At 40.7% G+C, this 14,908-nt stretch overlaps 1 protein-coding gene across 3 annotated transcripts in view; it reads left to right on the top strand.

Annotated features, from left to right (window-relative positions):
* The window catches only part of NTRK3 (neurotrophic receptor tyrosine kinase 3), a 589,676-nt gene that overhangs the window by 125,081 nt on the left and 449,687 nt on the right, over window positions 1–14,908 (top strand). For 2 of the 3 annotated variants that reach the window (XM_081964824.1, XM_081964825.1), the window contains exon 3: window positions 2,659–2,743. The exons of the other annotated variant lie outside the window; for it this stretch is intronic. The gene's annotated coding sequence lies outside the window, so the exon portion shown is untranslated. The remainder of the gene's footprint in view (window positions 1–2,658; window positions 2,744–14,908) is intronic. 3 annotated transcript variants of the gene reach the window in all.

Raw genomic sequence — 14,908 nt, 5'->3', positions numbered from 1 at the left:
AGATGCACTTTGAAAACCTATTATCTTAAAAAAATATACCTTGCAGAGACTCCACATTGATCTCATCTATATTGTTTCCAGATGAAGAAAGTCAAACTTGACCATGCCTTGAGCAGTGTTTTTTGTTTTTGCTTGCCCTTCGTTTTTGCTTTTGGGTTAAGACAGTGTGGGTTTGGGGGTTAAAGAAAGCATGGATATTCTTCAGTCTGTGTGAAGGTGGGGGAGAGATAATTGCCTGAAGCCAATGGATTTTAACAGGGGGAAAGTCTGACATGCTAATATTTGTTGGCTCAGCATCCATCGCAGACAAATGGCTGCTAAAAGGCTTTGTGGTTCATTGATGCCCATCTTTTTAACCACACATTCTTCACCCTTTTTCTTGAGATGATGCCTCCTGTTTCTGCAGCTGCTACTCTTTCTTATAATCTAGCCAAGCAAATGTACAGAAGACCACAGCACTCTGAAGCATAAATACTAGTGTCATGCTGGAAGATTATCTTTCTATTTTATGATAAAGTGTTTTCTGAAACTTCTTTCAATAGAAACAAGGATTTTGGTGAGATTCTCATGGGTGATTGATGATATGGTATTTATTTACAAGGTGGCCAAAAGGTGCATGTGAATATCCTATCTTTCATTGTACAACTGTCTATCTGCTAGTCTACAGCAGTGGTGAAATTTGAATTTTTTTACTACTGGTTCTGTGAGCGTGGCTTGGTGGACATGGTGTGGCTTGGTGGGCATGGCTTGGTGGGCATGGCAGAGGAAGGATACTGCAAAATCTCCATTCCCACCCCACTCTGGGGCCAGCCAAAGGTGGCATTTGCTGGTTTTCTGAACTACTCAAAATTTCCACTACCAGTTCTCCAGAACCAGTCAGAACCTGCTGGATTTCACCTCTGGTCTACAGACACCTTGTTTTTTCACACTCCCATTAAATCTATTTGGAGAAAATGTTGTTTGTTGGATTTCTTCAGGTAGATAAGTGTTGGCATCCAGACTAATGAAATAGTGTGGAGCAAAAAATCACCAGAAGCAACTTTTGACACCCCAACTGTTTATCTGAACAAAAATTAAGTGCCCTAAAAAAGGTTTACAAACTTCAAAACTTTCTACATTAGAAATAAATATTTTCTCAAAAACTGCAAGACAGATGTTAGCTCAGCTTTATAAACACTGCATTATTAGACAAAATCAGGACTTATCTGCTCCATTTGTAGATATGTTTGGCAGGTAGATCTTGTATCCTGAGAACAATCTTCTGTCTTTATGAGGACAAAGAAAAAAGACTAACCTATAGTTTATTTTTAAATTTCTAATGCTTATATCCAAAAAAATTGGCTGGCTCTAGACTTAACCCATGAGTTTCAATAGGTCTTTGCTTAATATTATTCAAATTGGATTCAACCCAATGGAGTGTGTATGATAAGGTATGCTGTAGTTTAATAAAATGTCTGGTTGAAATTATAATCTTAAAATTTTAGAAATAGAGAACACAAAAAACCCTATTCATTGACTTACTTGGATTATGGTTATTCATAATTTTGTTGCTATATTCATCCACAAACCTACCATTAAGTGTCATACAAAAATAAATTACAGTTGAATGAACTCTGAGAAAAATGTTCCTTTAGTCCCCTGAAAATCAAGAAAACCAAGTAAATCTAATTTTAGGTTTCCTTATTCCCTTGTTGAGATTATTGGAAGTGTCTTCTGCCTATTCTGTCTCCACATTGCTCATATGAGGGCAAGTAAGCTTGACCTCCATGCAGAAAAAATAGTTCTTCAAGTCAATATCTAGAACTTTTCTAAATGCTAGTTGAGCTACGGTAGTTAGTTATCACCATTTTTGTAGTAATGAATCCCATAAGATTTTTTTTTTTTTGCAAATAAGTAATTATTCACCAATCCTTATTATTTTTACCGGGTGATATCTAATATAAGAAATGGAAAAACAATATATCTCCCAGTCTGGTTCAAGAAGACTTCTTTTCTGTCAATGGTTTCCTTGGATTTGAGGTGTACAGACTTTACAGCTACATGGAATTGACTTTCTTTTCCACTAGAACCCCAAGTCATGTTCAAATAAGTTGAGTCATAAAAATGGAGACAGAGTGATCCACTTGGAGTGTTCCAAATCTCCCTCAAAATTGGTTATACTGGCTGAGGCTGTTGGAAGATGATTTAACAACGTCTGGAGGGCAGAGGTTTTTCATTTCTCCAACTATGCATTTGGATACACACAGACTTTGTTTTCTGGATCAAAGACATCGTCTAACTGCAATTGTAGCCCAATTTTTATTGGAATTTACAAATAAATTAAAGCACACAACTGAAGTCCTCCCCAAATTAGTTAGTTGGAACTGTCCAAGGTACTGGAGCAAGATTTTTCTGGTTTCATTTGTTTACTTTATGACTCAGTGTATTGTGAACCCCCAAAACAAGTTAATTAAGTAACCAGTTAAGTTTGTGGTGTGAATCCAGCACTAAGAACCCACTGTAATCTGTGGCATTGTGATTCTTTGCCTTAAATACTTCTCCAGGCCTTGGAATATATCCAATCTCTGTGCATGTAGATGGTCAAGATTCTACTATAATACTTTAATTCAGTAATGAGCTAAATTGACCATAGTTGTTCCTCTGTGTCCTATTTTTCAGGTTGTTGCCAATAAGTTCTGATCAAACAAAAATCTGATTTGAGACTTGAGCATGAGCTGGCATTTAGAAGTGTGAAGAAGAAAAGGTAGGGGTGTAGTAATTTTCTAACTAAACATTTCAGAGAGGACTATATAGTTCTGAAGAAAGAAAATTAAAAGTGACACTATATATATACATATACATACACACACACACACACACATCAGAAAGGTCGACAATTTGGCAGTTCGAATCCCTAGCACCACATAACGGAGTGAGCTCCTGTTATTTGTCCCAGCTTCTGCCAACCTAGCAGTTCAAAAGCACATAAAAATTCAAGAAGAAAAATAGGAACCACCTTTAGTGGGAAGGCAACAGGGTTCCGTGCACCTTTGGCATCTAGCCATGCCGGCCACATGACCACGGAGGCGTCTTCGGAGAGCGCTGCCTCTTCAGCCTTGAAACAGAGAAGAGCACCGCCCCCTAGAGTCTGGAATGACTAGCACATAAGTGCAAGGGGAACACACACACACACACACACACACACACACACACACACACACACTGAATATTTCATATTTGATATGAAAACAATTGCTGAATTCAAACAATATCCTTTGTGCACAAAGATTCATTTTAGTGATTCATTGGTGATTTCAATCATCTCTGAATCTACTTTATAAATATGATTTGTTGGCCTAGATAAAATATAATTCCATTTGTTGCTTCTGACTGAACTAATAATACAATGCATTTGAAGACATGTGCAAGAAGAAAATTAGTCCTAAAGTATGAGATAAAAATTCAAAATCAGACTGAATTTGATAGATTATCTGCATGTTCCAATGTTCCTATGGCCTCATATATACAACTTAGTATTAATTCTGCTAACTTAGTATTAATTCTGATTATACTACATAATTTACTGTGTTGTATGAATCTAGTTTTACCTGGATAGTGCATTATTCAATATATTGTGAAAACCTAGAAAATGTTTACAGGAAGTGTACTGTGTGAACAGACTCAAAGAAAGCTTTCTCCCTTCTTTTAAGTTTGTCACCAATAAATCTAACTGGGTTTTAATGGAAGCTTTTAAGAAGAAAATATGCTTTGTATTTCAGAGTGTTGTGTTTATACTATTGGACCATTCTAGTGTAAAAGTGTTTTTTGAAAAAAATGAAGTTGTACTTTAGAACTGGTAGACCTTGGAATCAAATTGAACATCACCTTAATTCAAATTCTGAATTCAGAACTCATATTCTATATCATTGAACTATAGTCCTATTATGAAGAAACAGAATTAATTGAATATGGTTTATGTCCTGCTAACATCGGCAGTGCCATTTCCCTGAACTCGGACAGAAGTCTGAGAATATTCTTGAAATCACAGATCTGGAAAGAATCATTTAAGCCATCGACTCCACTTCCTTACACCAGACAATTGGCTCCCCAGCTTCTGCTTGAATGCATGCAGCAAAAAAAAAAAAAAAAAGTTCAATACCTTATTTGATAATTTGTTCAAATAATGTTTCTGCTATCATTCAACTGGAATTTATCTTCCGGTAATTTAGGACCATTAATACGTGTCCTATAATGTGAGACAACTGTGAATAGGTCTTGACCTTCTTTATGGAATTCTTTCAGCGATTTAAAAAGTGTCATCTTGTCTCTATTTCATCTTCTTTTCTCAAAGCTAAAGACATCAAATTCCTCAATCTCTCTTCCTAGGTCTTCCCAGATTATTTCTTATGACCCATCTTTACTGTTTTTCTTGTTCCTCTGAATCTTTCTTAAAGTGTGCTTCAGTGGTGGGATTCAATTTTGTTTAATACCAGTTCTGTGGGAGTGGCTTTGTGGGCATGGCTTGGTTGGCGTGGCAGGGGAAGGATACTGCAAAAACCCATTCCCTCTCCACTCCCGGGGAAAGGTTACTGCAAAATCCCCATTCCCTCTCCACCCCGCTAACCTGCTTTCCGGCTCCGTTCTACTGTTCAGGGCAACAAAAGAAGATCAGCTGGGAGGCAGCAGGGGCGTGGCCAGCCTATTTTCTGGTTCTCTGAACTACTCAAAATTTCCACTATCGGTTCTCTAGAACCTGTCAGAACTGAATACCACCTCTGCTTATAACCCATCTTTACTGCTTTTCTGGTTTCTCTTTCTTAAAGTGTGCTTCCCAGAATTAAATTGAAGACCGGCTGTTCTGACCACTGTAGCATACAATGGAAATATTAGTCATGCTAATTCAGAGACTATTTTCCTATTGTGCATTCTGACATTTCATTTGCCTTTTTAGAAGCCATTTTCCACTAGCGTCCAATGCTCAATTTGTGATTAATTTCCATTCCAAGATCCTTTTAACACATACGATTACCAAGCAAAGTATTTAACATGTTAATTATGTGCAGTTGGTTTCTTTTTCTTAAGTGAAGAACTTTGCATTGTCTCTATTCAATTTTAGGCTGCTATTTTTCACTAATTCCATATTGAGATCTAGCTTGGTGTAGTGGTTAAGGGAGTTGGCTAGAAACTGCGATACTATGAGTTGTAGTCCCCCCTTAGGCACAAAGCCAGCAGGGTGATCTTAGGCCAGGCAGTCTCTCTCAGCCCTAGGAAGCAGTTAAAGCAGCCAAAATGTTTGTACTTTTTGCATTTTATTAGTTTGTCAAACATGTACATGATGGCAAGTATAAATATAAACATGGATATAAATGAAATAAATGAATACAAGTAAATGGGGACAGTAGGACAGGGATGTTAGGCACGCTGGTGCGCTTATGCACGCCCCCTTTACAGACCTCTTAGGAATGGGGTGAGGTCCACGGAATACAGTTTAAGGTTGAAGCTGTGGAGGTTTGAGGATGTAACAATGGAGTCAGGTAGAGCATTCCAGGCATTGACCACTCTGTTGCTGAAGTCGTATTTTCTGCAATTGAGTTTGGAGTGGTTAACCTTGAGTTTGTATCGATTGTTTGCCTGTGTATTATTGAGGTTGAAGCTGAAATAGTCGTTGACAGGTAAGACAATTTTGTGAACTGTGCTTAGATCATACCACAGGTGGTGCAATTCCAGATGGTCCAAGCCCAAAATTTCAAGTCTGGTGGCATAGGGAATTAGAGGAGTGGAGTTCTCTTCTCGTGAAATACCTCTGGACCCGCTCAATCGTATTAATGTCCAATATACAGTGTGGATTCCAGGCAGATGAGCTGCCTGGAATCTCTCTCAGCCCTAGGAAGCAGCTAATGGCAAACCACCTCTGAAATTGTGCTAAGAAAACTGTAGGGCCTTCTCTAAGGCAGTTGCCATGAGTCAACACTGACTCAAAGGCACAAAATCCCAAACCAAAAAGCCAAAAAAATATACTAAAATTGTTTCTGCCTTCTAGACCTGGGGTGTCAAACTTGCATCCTCGTTGTGGCATCTCGTGATGTATCACAACTTCCTTCCCATTCACAAAACTGGGCATGGGAGTGGCCAGCGTGTGACGCATCCGGCCCCAGGGCCATGAGTTTGACACCCTTGTTCTAGACTATTAAGAATTTCACTCCTTATTCTCATCAGGAAAAAAAACCCTAATAAGTTTTCCTCTTTTCCTCTTCCTCTTAATTCAAGTGTGTTATGGATTTTTTTGAGAATGTAAGGCCCACTCTAGACTACTTCATATCTCCTTTCTGTGTGGAGTAAGTATTAATGAGCACTCTGTAAGTGTGATTTTCAGGCAATTCAGCCCTTATTTAACTAGACTGCTAATCAGAATGTCAGATGATTTATCAAAGTCAAAATATGTAAATTATATTTACACTTTCTTGCAAAAAGAAAGTCACCCTATCTTTTTTTTTAAAAAAAAATCAGATTTTGTCTGAGAAGATCTGTTCTTAGCTAGCTAGGCCGTGATTTCTTAGGATTCAAATCCCTTCAAATTCTTTTAAAGGGCACGGGAGCAGGAATATAGCTTCTATAGCTGTGGTCAGAATGCAGTAGTACAGCTTGGCAGTATCTGCCCACTGCCAGGAGTTCAACCCTGATACTATAAACTGCTTAGAGAGAGCTGTAAAGCACTACGAAGCGGTATATAAGTTTAAGCGCTATTGTTGTTGCTATTCAAGGCATCCCAAGATTGCCCCCTTTTAAGTTATCTTTCTCTTCCTGCATTCTTCACTGAGAATCTTGAGAAACCGTTTATGGTATTCTTTCCTTTATTTGGAGCAAATTTAAGGGAGCCCTTTCACGGGTGGGCTGCTACAGGTTTGGGAAAACCTGTAGCTAATGTTATGGCCAGTTTAGGAGAACCTACAAATCCCACCCCTGGCTGGCTCCTCCCACCATGCCCCTCCCACCCTGCTCCTCCCAGGAGTCTGCACGTGGCCCCTTTTTGGTTATGGGGGAAGTGCAGGGCCCATGCAGGGGCTCGGGGGACGACGATGACAAAGGGCCTCCCAGAAGTTGCAGAAGACCAGAAATGGAGCCGTTTTTGGCCTCCAGAGGACTTCCAGAGCATGGGGAAAGCAGTTTTCGCCCTCCCAGAGGCTTGAGGAAAGCCTCTGGAGCCTGGAGAAGGCGAAAACGCCCCCCCCCCACCGTGGAGCAGGAGGCCGGCTAGGCCACGCCCACCATAGCCACGCCCACCCAGCCACCGGGCAGAGAACCCATTGCTGAAGTTTTTGAAGCCCACACCTGAGCCATTTTCCTTGTGATATCAGTATATAATATCCAAGTTTTTTTAAAGGAAGGCTCTTAGGGCATTCAGAAGGAAGTTCAGTCCGATGAGATGGTCTCTCTACCACCTCCTTTCTGAATTAGAACCCTATAGATCTAATTCCTTTACTTTCCAAAACAACAACAACAACAACCAACACCTAATGCATATAACAGCCCAGGAGTTTTGGTGCGAGATTTTAATTCTGTAAAAGCTCTGTCAACCCCATCTATCAAAACCTTACAGGAAACTCATTTAGAACTATTTAATAATATATACACATCCACCACCGCGCCTCTCCAGCCCATTTGCACAGCTGATTTGTATGGACTTATTTAAAGTCTTTGCTATTCTTCTTTCACTGTTTAGATTGCTTTCTTTTGATTACTTGAAGGGAAGCCTCATTTAGGAGGGGGAAAAAGCAACTTTCTGGAGACAGGGACAGAGTTTGAAGTCTAATACTAAAGGCACCTTGCTCTCAATTCACGCACGTTCTGATCTGTTGCTGAGCAGTTTGATAACGTTTCCCCAACTGTGGGTTTCTTCATCACCTTATATGCTGTTTGCCCCTTAGTTGAATAAACATCCCTAAACATATGTTTTGCTTTTAGAAGAGAAGTTGAGAACAACGCATGAATGAAAGATGAGTGCAGACATGACTTCAGACCACTGATAAAACTTTCATTGTTAAAAGAATTGCCAAATTGGTGTTTGTGTGTGTGTGTGGAGAGGAAGGGAAGGCAGGGAAAGAGAGAGCTGTTGTTTCAGACAAGATTTTTTTTTAACTTCCCCAATTATCTTCTGTGGAAGCTGGGTATTTGGCTCCCTTTGTTCTGACCAAGGCTTTCCAAGAGCATGAAGCAAACTCCTTTTCACAACAACAACAACAACAAACCCCTTTTGTTAATTTACTCTGAATTCTGCTCATTCACATCCAGCAAAGTCTTTCAAGGGAGGATTTACAGTCACAGACCTTCTCTGGCTTGGAGAGCTGCCAGGCTGATATCTGCAAAACTTGGCAAGGAATCTCGGAGAGTCATGAACCAATTAAGCAAACTAATTGTCTCCTGCAAACTCCACTCTCCTTTTGCTCCTCTTTTATTTTCTCTGGGAGGGGCCATTCAGTGTCCACCTGTGGTCTTACTCCCAAGTCGACCCCTGTTCTTTAGCTGTTCCCTTCATCTGGCAACTCTGTGCATGCGCACACTGGGAACAGGCTCCAGCTGTTTGTCTGCCAAATTGATGTCTGACTCCGAAGGCAGCTGATAACTGTCAGATGACCCTGGTCCTATCTCTGCCTCCGACACAGAGCCCTCACCAGAGCCTTCCCTAGACTCCAGGACTGGCCCATGTTCCTCCTCAACCTCCTCACTGTCCAAATCTGCTGCCAGCTCCACTTATAGTCAATTATTGACTATAAGAGCTGTGTTGGCACAGTGGTAAGGATGCAGTACTACAGGCTACTTCTGCTGCCTGCTGGTTGCCTGCAATTTGGCAGTTCGAATCTCACCAAGCTGAAGGTTAATTCAGCCTTCCATTCTTCTGAGGTGGGTAAAATGAGGACCCAGATTGTTGGGGGCAATATGCTGACTCTGTAAACTACTTCGAGAGGGCTGTAAAAGCGCTGTGAAGCAGTATATAAGTGCTATTGCTAATGCTATCCAAGATAAAATTTTATCTGAGATAAGCTAAAAACTTTTTGGTTTTTGGTTGACGTTAGAACCACTTCTGACCTCTGCTCCTTCCGGCAAAAACTGAAGACTCACCTGTTCCGATTAGCAGGCCTGGCATAATTCAACTGTCCCTCCTGGCAAACGTATTATATCTGGTTATTTTAGGGGTTTTTTAATTACTGTATTTGTTTTTAGGGGTTTGAATTTATTTTATATCTGCTTTGTACAGTTCTTTTAATGGCATTTTAACCTCCTCCATGTCAACTGTCAACTGTACATATTTAATTTTATTGTATCTTGTTATATTTTGTATGAACTGTACACCGCCCCGAGTCCCTTTCGGGAGAGGGGGCGGTCTAGAAGCATTAAATATTATTATTATTAATATTATTATCCCTGAAAGGAAACAGTTCCTTCTAGAACTGCGTGTGAAATGTACATTTTGCATTGTTCTATCAGAAATCTATTATTATGAAAGTTCCAGCTTTGACTCCTATTTCCACACATTATTCAATCGATTTCAAAGTCCAGATCTTGCACTGCCCTGGTTCAGTACCTTCACCCTGTCCAACTGGTATCAGAGATAATAGAATTAATTTAAACCTATTTGTGGAGAAAATAAGTATTACTTGAATTATAGGTTGTCAGTTGGAAATATTTGGGAGGTGTTGATATTGGAAGGTGGGAATGAATGAATGTTTCATTATTTTGCTTTTTCTTATTCCGTGCATGTAAAACCAATGAAATGCAATTGTTCTAAAATAATAAGTGGCAAAACAGAGGTTCTGAATGCTCCAACACTGGAAGTTTTTAAGAAGATGTTGGATAACCATTTGTCTGAAGTGGTGTAAGGTTTCCTGCCTAAGCAGGGGGTTGGACTAGAAGACCTCCAAGATCCCTTCCAACTCTGTTATTCTGTTCTTATCTGTTCTGTTCTGTTCTGTTCTATTCTATTCTATTCTATTCTATTCTATTCTATGCCTGATTAGGTGGCTCAGTGGCTAAGACACTGAGCTTGTCAATCAGAAAGGTTGGCAGTTCAGCAGTTCAAATCCCTAGTATAGGTCTCCTACATGAGCAGGGGGGTTGACTATATGACCTCCAAGGTACCTTCCAACTCTGTTACTGTTATTCTATTCTATTCTAAAACTATGTCAGATTTTCATTTCTTTTTTCTCCCTTAGCTCTTCGCTCTTTTCTTCTTCCACCTCAAAGAATAAAACTTAAAAGTGGTCAACACCTTCTTCTGAAAAAGCTGTGCCTTTCTTAGGTGTGTGTGTGTGTGTGTGTGTGTATTGCCATTCATCCCCTCCATAATTACTTACCGAGAGAGGGAGAGGACTATATTATACCCTTTAGAGAAGATTGCTCCCTATATAAAGATTGTTTCAACTTAAGCTATAATTGGTAAACATCACCTCCTTGGAACATTTTTAAGTGTGCCACTATATGTACTATGTACTCAAATCTTGTTTGCATCGGTGAAAGGATGGACAGTATTTTATTACAGTACATCATCTGGAAAGGAAGATATTTAAGCCTATCAAATGCACCACAAGACATTTAATTGGCAATATTTATCTGAATCCCAGTTTTCATTATCTATCATTTACAAGGGCAAAAAAATGTACAGAAGAACTGTACCTACCATTAAGTAGAATCAGAGATTACCGTGCCTGAGATGTACCCGCTGGAAAGATAGTATTTATTTGAAATAGACAGTCTTATGCATATCTGGGTGCCAAGCGATATAAGGTTTTAAAGATCAAAAATGGAGCTGTGCATTGCACTCAGAAGCTTATAGGTAACCAAGTAGACCTCTCTATGTTATGTGTCATTTGTGAATACTGATGACTTAATCAATCATGGTGAGCCACGATAGTGCAGAGGTTAGAATGGAGTATTGCAGGCTGACTCTGCCCACTGCCAGAAGTTCAATCCTGACCGGCTCAAGGTTGACTCAGCCTTCCATCCTTCTGAGGTTGGTAAAATGAGGACCTAGATTGTTGGAGGGGGGGGCAATAGGCTGACTCTGTAACCACTTAGAGAGGGCTGTAAAAGCACTGTAAAGTGGTATATACCTCTAACTGTTATTGCTATCAGTACATTCACTTGAGATGACTAACAATTTCAAAAGCAAATCCAAGCAATGTATTTCATCTAATGAGGAAGTGGCAAAGATTTCAGTTACTTTCTCCAAGAATAGCCATCATAGAAATTGGTGAATAGGGAGAGGCTACTTAAGAACAATCTCTTCTATGACTCTGGATCCACCTCTGTGCTCCAAAACTGAATCAGGTGCTTGGTGGCTCTGCCTTCCAGAATGGAGCGAAATCCCCAAGAACCCACTCAGAACCACACACCCGGAGTCACTTTTTGTGAGATCAGTGTCCATAACAATGAGATGAATAAACAAACCCAATGTTTCCTCCCACACCATGGAAGTTTGAGATGTCAACTGTCCTGGGCAGTTGGGGAGTACTAGGTACTCCCATGTAACACCATTCCTGCACGAGCTGCAATGGCTGCCTGTGGCTTTTCAGGTGCGTTTCAAGGTGCTGATTGTCATCTTTAAAGCGCTCCATGGCTCGGGACCTAGTTACCTGTGGGATCGCATTCTACCCCACACATCCCTGCGACCAATCCGCTCTCTCACAGAGAGGGGCTACTCCGGGTACCTTCCGCTAAGCAGTGCGGGCGGGCGGTGCCTAGGAGTAGGGCCTTCTCTGTGATGGGCCCAACCCTCTGGAATGACCTCCCCCCCCCCGATATTAGAACTACCTTGGACCTCCGCTCCTTCCTTAAAAAACTCAAGACCCACCTGTTTCGACTAGCCGGCCTGGCCTAATTGTAATTACAAGTAACACTCACTACTGACCTTCCTGAATGGCTTTTTAAATTTTTGGGGTTTTAAATTGGTTTTAGAATTGTTTTAATTATTTAATTAGTTTGGGTTATATACACAGACTGTATGTTTGCGTTGTTCTGTCTGGTGTTTTATGTCATGTTTTTGTTGTTTTTATATATGAACGGTCTGTACACCGCCCCGAGTCCCTGCGGGGAGAGGGGGCGGTCTATAAATTTAATAAAACCTAAAACCTAAACCTAAACCTGAGATAACCATTGCTGTAAAACCAGAACCTGGAATAATAAGTTCATCCTCAACTTCTTTCACCTTCTCCTGCTTTCTTTGAATGTTTTCTATTTTGAGTTGGCGATTCCTCTTCTTGTCCTTCCTAACCTCTGCATCCACTTTCTCCCAGAAAGTCAGAGAGAGGGGAAAAAGTTCCCTGGTTGAACCTTTAGCAGATCCATGTCTTCTGAAAGCCAAGGATCACACCCCCATCTCTTTATATGATAACCTGATAACCCGGCGCTGCCCTTGTATTTCTTTATCCCAACCCTCCTTCTATGAACGTCGCTGCAGTTTCTAACATTGGATTTTCCCCCTTACCAGAGGGAGCCCCCTTGTGGAGTACTGTAAGGCCGTTACCATGGCAACTCCACAGTGCTGTACAGTAGAAGCCATTTTAAGGCAGTACGGTAGAAGCTGTTTTAAGGCACAATAGGCTCTTAACAGAACACACACACCCCTGACGGGTGTCTTACCTCCTACAGTATTTGTCTTCAGAGAGTAAGTCATCTGTGTACCAAGTTTGGTTGAAATTGCTCGAGGTGATCCAGAGTTATGCTGGAACATACGCACACACAGCCATTGTTTTATATATATATATAGATTATTACTAATGAACTTGGTGCAATTCCCCTGATATAAAGAAAGCCACAAAAGAGGTACGTGAGGCATGGGCAGGAACAAGAATGTGTCACATATCTGGGTTGAAAAGACAGAGACAAACTCGAAATGACTTGAAAATATGTCCTTTGCCACTTATGGCAGCAGGTGGCAGCACTTTCATTTTAAGCTTGCCCGGATGCTTGCGAGATTGCGGAATTAAATTCGGCAGGTCCAAAAGAGATGTGACAGGACTTTCACAGTTAGACTGTTCGACTTTTCAAAATTTCAAAGCTGTTGCAAACACTTTGGCTTTAATTAGAGCAGCGGTGCCCTGGGGAAGGGATGTTCCCCTCCCTGCCATTCTACCAACCTAAATTATCCACTCGAAACCTCCTGCTCAAATAATTGGATTCTCTAGGCATTAAAACACACACACACACAGACACCAAAACCTTTAAAACTGTCTCAAGGGAGGGCGCTTCAATTTTCATTGAAGAAGGGGCACGAAAATGGCAGTTAGTTTTCCTTTCTTTTGTGTCAATATATTGATTTAACATTCCCCTTAACCACACTAAGAAAAAAACAAAAATAAAGATGCAAGCGTAAGTGTAGTATTTACATTTTACGTCCCGTTATAGCATCTCTCTTTTGGTGGCACAATTAAGATCAGAATCATTAACACCCCACACCTGCCATACACCGTAATCCTAAAACTCCATTCCAAATTGAGGCCCCTATTTCTGTTCCAGCTATTTGAAAATAATACTAAGATGGAGAGATCTCATCAGGTTTGCACGGGTACCATAAATGTTGTGGACAGAAGGGAAATGAGTCACTCCAAAACACAGCAAGGGTTGTGGGCATTCAACAGCACAAAATTTGGACTTGAGATAAGGGGATTAAAAATGGTGTGGGTGTTTGTGCATCAGATTTTTTTTTAAAGGGAAATCCTCTATGTTACCTCATTTTGCTGCAGGTCCTGGTTGTATCTAATATATCAAAGTATTCTGACTTTGCTTGAAATACAGAATAGCAGAATAACAGAATTGGAAGGGACCTTGGAAGTCTTACCCCAGGGGTAAACTAAAGATAAAGGTTCCCCTCGCACATATGTGCTAGTCATTCCTGACTCTAGGGGGCAGTGCTCATCTCCGTTTCAAAGCCGAAGAGCCAACGCTGTCCAAAGATGTCGCTGTGGTCATTAGGCCGGCATGACTAAATGCCGAAGGCGCATGGAACACTGTTCCTTCCCAACAAAGGTGGTCCCTATTTTTCTACTTGCATTTTTACATGCTTTTGAACTGCTAGGTTGGCGGAAGCTGGGACAAGTAATGGGATCTCACTCCATTATACAGCACTAGGGATTCAAACCGCCGAACTGCCGACCTTTCTGATTGACAAGCTCAGTGTCTTAGCCACTAAACCACCGAGTCCCTATACTGCTAGGTAGGAGACCCTATACCCTTTTCGACAAACAATTGTCCAATCTCTTCTTGAAAAGAAGAGTGAAATTATGGGTGATGGAGCACCCATAATTTCTGGGGGCAAGTCATTCCACTGATTGATTGTTCTCATTCTCAGAAAATTTCTCTTTAGTTCTAGGTTGGATCTCTCATTGATAAGTTTGCATTAGTTATGTCTTGTCCTGCCTTCAGGTGCTTTGGAGAATAGTAATGACTGTGAGTATTTTCTGTTCTTAGTGAGGTTCTAACACCACTCTATAAAGCCTTAGTAAGACCACACCTAGAATACTGCATCTAGTTTTGGTCACCACACTATAAAAAAGATGTTGAGACTCTAGAAAAAGTGTAGAGAAAAGCAACCAAGATGATTAGGGAAATGCAACCAAGATGATTGGAGACTAAAACATATGAAGAACGTTTGCAGGAACTGGGCATGGCTAGCCTAGTGAAGAGAAGGACTAGAGGAGATATGGCAGCAGTGTTCCAATATTTGAGGGGCTGCCAAAGAGAAGAGGGGGTCAAGCTATTTTCCAAAGCACCTGAAAAGGAACAATGGATGGAAACTGAACAAGGAGAGATTCAACCTGGAAATAAGGAAATTTTTTCTGACAGTGAGAACGATCAACCAATGGAACATGGTTCTCAGTGGTTCTCAGAAGTTGCAGGAGCTTCATCACTGAAAGCTTTCAAGAAGAGATTGGACCGC

Source organism: Natrix helvetica (assembly GCF_964273705.1).
Source record: "Natrix helvetica genome assembly, chromosome: 12".
In the NCBI taxonomy this organism is placed as follows: domain Eukaryota; kingdom Metazoa; phylum Chordata; class Lepidosauria; order Squamata; family Natricidae; genus Natrix; species Natrix helvetica.
The sequence above is the reverse complement of the archived record's forward strand: the minus strand, read 5'-3'. Positions and strand labels throughout refer to the sequence as shown.